The 8,729-nt window shown below is 48.4% G+C and overlaps 1 non-coding gene across 1 annotated transcript; it reads left to right on the top strand.

Moving 5' to 3' along the window:
- Window positions 1-3,139: 3,139 nt before the first annotated feature.
- TRNAG-GCC (transfer RNA glycine (anticodon GCC)) lies at window positions 3,140-3,215 on the top strand. The gene has a single exon. It is a non-coding gene; the product is annotated as a tRNA-Gly (tRNA).
- Window positions 3,216-8,729: the final 5,514 nt, after the last annotated feature.

Genomic DNA, 8,729 nt, shown 5'->3' with positions numbered 1-8,729 from the left:
TCCTCTCTCTCTCTCTCTGTCTTTCTCTCTGTCTGTCTCTCTCTCTCTCTCCTTTCTAAAAATGAATAAATAAAATAAAAATAAAATTTAAAAAAAGATTAAAAACAAACAAACAAAAAAACAAGTTTCATAAAAGCTATAGATCACATCAATCCCCATTAGGCTGTCAAAACATTCATTCAGCTGGTGAGAATAGCTCATCGAGACTTGAAACATACCTGTCTTCTGTGAAGATGCTGGCTGAGTTTCTGCATGTAACCCCCAAAGTGCCTTTACATACGGATGACTTTAGTAGCATTTACTGCAGAGAACAGAGAAAGACAGTAAATGGCTGGGTAGATGGTGCTCAACAGACCCAGAGATAACCAATCATGGCCAATGAAAAGGATGCTTAAGATGATTAATTTTGCCCTGGCTGGTTGGCTCAGAGGTAGAGTGTTTGCCCGGTGTGTGGAAGTCCCGGGTTCGATATCCGGCCAAGGCACACAGGAGAAGCGCGCATCTGCTTCTCCACCCTTCTCCCTCACCTCCCTCTTTGTCTCTCTTCTCTTCCCACAGCTAAGGCTCCATTAGAGCAAAGTTGGCCCTGAGCTCTGAGGATGGCTCCATGGCCTCCTCTGCTCCAGGCGCTAGAATGGCTCCAATCGCAGAGGAGCAACGCCCCAGAGGGGCCAAGCACCGCCCCCTGGTGGGCATGCTGGGTGGATACCGGTAGGGCGCATGCAGGAGTCTGCCTCCCCGCTTCTCATTTCAGAAAAATACCCCCCCCAAAAGATGCTTAATTTTGCAAAGATGGGGCACTGGCCTGTAATCACGATGCACAGCCTAGCCTCCACACGTGCCCACAGGTGGATGGAGCAGGGTGCGGAGCTTCGCAGTCAGCCACGGGTACCCTGCTAGGTAGGTTCTTGGAGGCAGGCGAGAGGGCTGCAGAAACGTCTATGAAATTCCAAGATGATCTGAATGTGCTGTTACTGCCAAAACTGTCCCTTCTAATTCTAAATCAAAACCCCTTTTAGCAAATTTACCGCTGTGCTAGTTCTCAGACTTGTAAACACAATGTGAAAACAGTGATAAAAATTTGAGATTTTAGTTTTACTGGGGACCAGGAGCCAAGGGCTAACAGCCAGGTCCATCATGCCGTTGCCCGAGGACTCGCTGTCCTAGATGCACACATCTCTCTCCCTGTCGCCTCTAGAGCTGTGAGCCTCTTCCATCCGTAAGGTCTTTCTCCCAGTCTCCACCCTCTGAAATCGTGCCATCCCTCCTAGTTGAGTGGTACCCAGATGCAAAGGTGAGAATGAACTCCTTCCTCTGGTTCTGCGGCCAGGATTTTCTCGCAGCTCCCATAAGGCTCTGACTGGTGTAGGGGTCCCTCGGGCACACCAACTCCCTCCAGCAGAGAGCCTGTACAATGCCCCTTCCATTCCTGTGAATTGCTGTGGGGTTTAATAACAAGATCCAAAACTTTTCTGTTCCTTTCCTGTGCTTTGCTTTACCACACAAGGAACTGACTTCCACACAGGCCTCAATAAAGAGGATTTCAGATGCAAGTGTTCTGCTCTGTTCTGCCAAGGACGTGCAGATACTTGGAAAGCATCCCCCACAACCTCCCACAGTGTGATTTTGTTCCTTTTTACTCAGGAAACAAGGGCTGATTTTCTAAGTTTCAAGACAAGAACACTCTGATTTGGTTGCAACAACAGACTGGGTCAACAGAGCAGACAATGTCCCTTTTCTTGGAGGTGGGCAGCCCCCCAGAGTAATGGCCCCTCCACAGAGCCAAGAACAAGGGTCTGATCCCCAAAAGGACCTAAAACAAGAGGAGTCATCGATGAACACACCATGGCCCAAACTTAGGTGCCAAAGGCCAACCTGAGGGACTTGGAGCTCTAAGTCTAATTACACAGCTGTGGACACATGCTGCCAGCCATTGCCAATGGGAAACACCCACACTCGCATTTACCAATTTATCTGTAAACTGGATGGTCAGACACAGGAAGGAGCTGGAAGGGGGTTGTTTTCAGGAGTGAATGGCTAAAATAAGTGACTATGGGCAAAACAAGAAGACAGCACTGCACCCCATGGTTCACAGTGGCGGCCTCCTGAGTACCATGGGGGCTTCACGGTTGTCTGCAGCTTGTGCCTGACTTTTGAATTACGAGGTGGGCTGGAGAGGAGTGGCTTCTAGCATTGCTGTGACTGTGTCATTCATCACAGATATTGAGGTGGCCACAAAAACAGCATTGCAGAAGAGATCCCATTTAGAGCCTGACCTGTGGTGATGCAGTGGATAAAGTGTCAACCTGCAATGCTAAGGTTGTTGGTTCAAAACCCTGGGCTTGCCTGGTCAAGGCATATATGGGAGTTGGTGCTTCCTGCTCTCTCTCTCTCTCTCTCTCTCTCTCCTCTCCTCTCCTCTCCTCTCCTCTCTAAAATAAATAAAATCTTAAAAAAAAAAGATTCCATTTAATGAGAGGGTACCAACATTGTATCTCCTCCCCCAGAAGGGCCTTTAGTGATTTTATTTGCACCTACATTTAGCAGCCAGGATCTCTCTCCTGGGATCAGGAGGCTTGTGCCTGGGAGGACTGTAGGCCTTGCCTATAAAGAGGATAAGAGGTGTTTATAGGAGAGGCAGGAGCAACCATGGCATAAAGTCAAATACAGTAAAAAGAATGTCTCATGTTTAACTTGCCCTCATAGGAAGCACAGAACGCCTGAAGGAGCTTCATTTTTGAATTAGTTGTCTCAAATGGTGATCTCAGTCCCAGCAGTAGTCAGGTCTGGGTCAGCTGAGAACACTCAGAACCTTTCCCTTCTAACTTGTTACCCAGACTGCTGTAATGGCCTGTGACACAGACAGCACCCTGAGGAGGGCTGGCACAGAGGGCGAAGGAGTGGATGCAAGAAGCGGGCAACAGACTCACACACTGCAGCTCTGTGGGCAGTAGCAGTGACACCCTCACAAGGACACCAGGGAAGGTGACCAGGAACTTTCCTGCAAACAGGATCACTAAGGACAGGCAAGTTGCCCATACTTTGATCCGCCAAATGTAATTTGTTTCACGTGTTTTTAAAAGTCTGAAGTAGAGCATCCTTCTATTTCAAAAGTTAAACTTTAAAAAGTGTGATCAAGGCCCTGGCCGGTTGGCTCAGTGGTAGAGCGTCAGCCTGCCGTGCAGAAGTCCCGGGTTCAATTCCCGGCCAGGGCACACAGGAGAAGCGCCCATCTGCTTCTCCACCCCTCCCCCTCTCCTTCCCCTCTGTCTCTCTCTTCCCCTCCCGCAGCGAGGCTCCATTGGAGCAAAGATGGCCCGGGCGCTGGGGATGGCTCCTTGGCCTCTGCCCCAGGCGCTAGAGTGGCTCTGGTCACGACAGAGCAACGCCCCAGAGGGGCAGAGGGCGCAGTGGGCATGCTGGGTGGATCCCGGTCGGGCGCATGCGGGAGTCTGTCTGACTGTCTCTCCCCGTTTCCAGCTTCAGAAAAATACAAAAAGAAAAAAAAGAAAAAAACGTGTGATCAAAAGTTTAAGCAGAAAAGCTGTTTTCCTGGGTAGGGTCACCCTGCACATGTGGAGGGAAGAGTTTCTAAGGGCAGTGACAACATGTGGGGATCTGCTCAAGGCCTAAGTGTTTTTTACCATGTCTTTTTGGACATCTGTGGAAGGCAGGCTGCAAGCTGACAAAGATCCTTGCAGTTTAAAGGTTAGTCCAAAAGCTAAGCTCTTTCCCACACCTCCATGTTAGCTGTGATGCTGATTGTTTCTACTCATCCCATCCCCCATATCTCTTGCTTGCTAAAGGCAATTTTCTTTTTACCCTCTGTTTTATGAAGTTGAGATGTTATGTATGGTGGGGAGTTTCTGCACTCTTGGGAGAATTCTTGGTATACTTCAGAAATGTGACTTTGTATCTGAGCTCTCTTTGTTTTGCAAATAGCTTTGCTCTCTGCTCTATAAAATAGAGCTTATTTGGAGGTGCTTTTGCTCTTGTAGGATCAGCCTACAGAGAGATCCTACTCTTTTTCTCTATTTCCTAATCCCACACCATTCCCACTCAAGACCTGCACAATTATGAATCACGCTGGTTTGTGGCAGACATCAAAGGCTCAGATGCATGATCAGCTGCTCAGAACTGCCTTGCCCAGCAGACTGGCCACACCTCAGAAAGACACCATCCACAGGGACAACTGAGATTTAATTCTTATCTCAATAGCAGTACACATATTCCCAGGAAAACTAAAAATACAGATAAGAAAAAAAGGGTGGGGGTAGGACCCTTGCTTATACTTAGAAATTTGACTTCATTACTATTTTTTTCATACCTTTGTTTTTTTTTGTTTTTTTTTTTGGTATTTTTCTAAAGTGAGAAGTGGGGAAGCAGAGACAGACTCCCACATGCACCCAACTGGGATCCACCCGGCATGCCCACTAGGGGGCGATGCTCTGCCCACTTGGGGCAATGCTCCATTGCAACTGGAGCCATTCTAGCACCTGAGGTAGAGGCCATAGAGCCATCCTCAGTCCCTGGGCCAACTTCACTCCAATGGAGCCTTGGCTGTGAGAGAGAAAGAGAGAGACAGAGAGGAAGGAGAGGGAGAGGGTTGGAAAAGCAGATAGGTGCTTCTTCTGTGTGCCCTGGCCAGGAATCGAACCCAGGACTCCTGCATGCCAGGCCAACACTCTACCACTGAGCCAACTGGCCAGGGTCTTGACTTCTTTACTTTTTTATTGCACACTTGAAGTTGGCAAAATAACGGCCCCCAAGAGATGTCTACCTCTGAAACGGGAACTTATGAATATTAGGTCATGTGACAAAGGGGAATTCATGTTGCAGATGGAATTCAGGGCACTAATCAGATTACCTTAAAAATAGGGAGATTAGCCTGACCAGGCGGTGGCGCAGTGGATAAAGCGTTGGACTGGGATGCAGAGGACTCAGGTTTGAGACCCTGAGGTCGCCAGCTTGAGCATGGGCTCATCTGGTTTGAGCAAGGCTCACCAGCTTGAGCCCAAGGTCGTTGGCTTGAGCAAGAGGTCACTTGGTCTTCTGTAGCCCCCAGTCAAGGCACCATATAAGAAAGCAATCAATGAACAACTAAGGAACTGCAACGAAGAATTGATGTTTCTTATCTCTCTCCTTTCCTGTCTGTCTGTCCCCATCTGTCTCTCTCTCTGACTCTGTCTCTGCCACACACACACACACACACACACACACACACACACACACAAAGGGGGAGATTAGCCTGGATCATCCAGGTGGCCCATGTGACCACCTGGGTCCTAATCATACCTTGCTTTTGGACCAAGTGAGACCAAGTCATACTGCTAACCTCCAGAACTGTAAGATGATACATGTGAGTTCTTGCAGCCACTTGAGTGAGCAGGACTTTGTTAAGGCAGCCACAGGAAGCTAACACAAGTCTCTTCCAGTTTTCTTTGAATGTATCTTTCCACCAAAATCCAGGATCATAACTGTAAATAATATTTTGAATAATCTATTATTGAAGTGTTCACAAATCCTCAGCATACGGTTGGACTACCTCAGAGAGAAGACACCTGTGTGACCACAGCCCCAACCAAGAACTCTATCACAACTGTCCCCAGAAGTCCCTTGTCCTATTTCTACTACCTCCCCAAAGGCAACCCCCTCCTGACATCTACATCATAGCTTAGTTTTCCTGTTTATGATTTTTGCAAATGAAATCACACAGTATGTACACAATGACTTTTATTGAGGTATAATTTACATATAGTAAAAAGCACAAATTTTAGGTGTTTTTAGACATGCAGATAGGACCACCGATAGATCAAGGTAAGGACCTGTTCCAAAAGCTCCCTTACCTCTGCCCCACCGACCTTCCATCCCCCACGAGTTTTCTGGCCTGTCACCTCAGAATCACTTTTGCCTGACTTTAGACTCTGTATAAACAAAATAATATGGCATCCTGAAACCTTTTCTTCCTCCCACTCATCAAAATATCATAAGCTCCTTTCTACTGTGCAGCTGTACCATAGTTTAATTCGTTTCCCCTTTTTGTCTGTGGTTGCTTCCAGTTTGGGGCTGATTTGAGAATTAAACACCAAAGGCCTCTTTCACTCCTAGAGGGTGGAAGTCTGCCAGTGGGCTCCGCACTGTTCTCACACCAGCCTCTTCCGTAACTGACTGCTTTAAGACCCAGGCTCTCTGAACAGAGACGAAGGACTGTCCCCCACCAAAACAACTGCCTTCTTACAGTGCCACAACACAGGCCACCTCCTCTCCCTGCAGTTTCCTCTTGGAGCTCAGTCATCAGGTCTAAATACTCCAGCGGAGCAGTCACTGTTCAGAGCTTCATGTTCTAATACAGGAACTCTTCTCATATATTCCTTGGAAGACAAAGAATGTTCCTCAATGAGAACCAAGTAAACAAGTCCACTTCTCTATTCTGGGTAACATGACAAAAGTTAAAGGCAAAGCAGTTTGCCAGCAGTTGGTTCCAACCATTGTGCTGTTTGTACACGAAGTTCAGAATTGAGAAGCGCAGGATATTTCAAGGAAAATATTTGCAAGCGCACAAATGACGAATTATGAGACCACTTCCCAAAAATGTACGTATTAGGGCATGAGCATTTTATGCATTTAATTAATGTAGTGGATGACAATCTGCTGACCTACAGTGAAACTGGGGACTCCAATGGCTGTGAATGAGTAGTGTGAGGAAAAAAAACAGGCCAGAATGCAATCACCTTTGCTCAGCCATGTCAACAACTAAAACTTCACAACCAATCTGTGTTTTTCAAACGCCAGTCCGCCGAAAAGTTAACCACCCCTGAGGTTGTATAAAGATTATAGATTCGCGGTAGAGCGTCGGCCTGGCGTGCAGGGGGACCCGGGTTAATTCCCGGCCAGGGCACACAGGGGAAGCGCCCATTTGCTTCTCCACCCCTCACCCCCTCCTTCCTCTCTGTCTCTCTCTTCCCCTCCCGCAGCCGAGGCTCCATTGGAGCAAGGATGGCCTGGGCGCTGGGGATGGCTCCTTGGCCTCTGCCCCAGGCGCTAGAGTGGCTCTGGTCGCAACAGAGCGACGCCCCAGAGGGGCAGAGCGTCGCCCCTGGTGGACGTGTGGGGGGGATCCAGGTCGGGCGCAAGCGGGAGTCTGTCTGACTGTCTCTCTCCATTTCCAGCTTCAGAAGAAAAATAAAATTAAAAAAAATAAAAGATTATAGATTCGCCCTGGCCAGTTGGCTTAGCGGTAGAGCGTCGGCCTGGCGTGCGGGGGACCCGGGTTCGATTCCCAGCCAGGGCACATAGGAGAAGCGCCCATTTGCTTCTCCACCCCTCACCCCCTCCTTCCTCTCTGTCTCTCTCTTCCCCTCCCGCAGCCAAGGCTCCATTGGAGCAAAGATGGCCTGGGCGCTGGGGATGGCTCCTTGGCCTCTGCCCCAGGCGCTAGAGTGGCTCTGGTCGCAACAGAGCGACGCCCCGGAGGGGCAGAGCATCGTCCCCGGGTGGGCAGAGCGTCGCCCCTTGTGGGCGTGCCGGGTGGCTCCCGGTCGGGCGCATGCGGGAGTCTGTCTGACTGTCTCTCCCCGTTTCCAGCTTCAGAAAAATACAAAAAAAAAAAAAAAAAAAAGATTATAGATTCAACAATCTTAGTGGAATTTGCTTATGCTCAGGGTGATGGCCACTTATCAGCCTGTATCATTGATGAAAATACTATTGGGGTTGTCTTAGATAGCTTTGGAAATTGTAAGCTCGTTTGAACAACCTTTTGCCTTGTGTAGAGCATTTACAAACCACGCACAAGAGACAAAAAGCATTTGGACAAACTTATGTGATAGTCAATGCATCAGGCCTGACCTGTGGTGGCGCAGTGGATATAGTGTCGACCTGGAAATGCTGAGGTCGCCAGTTCGAAACCCTGGGCTTGCCTGGTCAAGGCACATATGGGAGTTGATGCTTCCAGCTCCTCCCCCCCTGTCTCTCTCTCCTCTCTCTGTCTCTCTCCCCCCCCCTCTCCTCTCTAAAATGAATAAATAAAAAAAAATAGTCAATGCATCATACAGGTGGAGTTCAGGAATCAAGCACCAGCTTGTACCATGTTGCACTGTTATGCACAGTAAGATAACTTTATTCATTGCATGTATCTGTTTCTGGCTGGCTAAGTTACCAGCCACCAAGTGTAAGAAGGTTGAAAGCCACTGACCTACCAGTCTGGAATTTCCTGATCAATACTAAGGAGGTGATCTGCCTGATAAGACCCGTTATTCCCTTCATCCCAAAAGATCTGGCCTAAAAAGAATCCTTTCTTTCATGCCTGACCAGGCGGTGGCGCAGTGGATAGAGCATCGGACTGGGATGCAGAGGACCCAGGTTCAAGACCCCGAGGTCGCCAGCTTGAGTGCAAGCTCATCTGGTTTGAGCAAAAACTCACCAGCTTGGACCCAAGGTCGCTAGCTTGAGCAAGGGGTTACTCGGTCTGCTGAAGGCCCGCGGTCAAGACACATAGGAGAAAGCAATCAATGAATAACTAAGGTGTCACAACGAAAAACTGAGGATTGATGCTTCTCATCTCTCTCCATTTCTGTTTGTCCCTGTCTGTCCCTCTCTCTGACTCTCTGTTTCTGTAACCCCCACAAAAACAAAAAAATACCCAAAACCAAACAAAAAAAGAAAAACGGATTGATGCTTCTCATCTCTCTCTGTTTCTATCTGTCCCTATCTATCATCTATCCCTCTCTCTG

The sequence above is a fragment of the Saccopteryx bilineata genome, chromosome 6 (assembly GCF_036850765.1).
Source record: "Saccopteryx bilineata isolate mSacBil1 chromosome 6, mSacBil1_pri_phased_curated, whole genome shotgun sequence".
Taxonomy (NCBI): domain Eukaryota; kingdom Metazoa; phylum Chordata; class Mammalia; order Chiroptera; family Emballonuridae; genus Saccopteryx; species Saccopteryx bilineata.
This window is presented reverse-complemented; position numbering and strand designations above follow the sequence as displayed.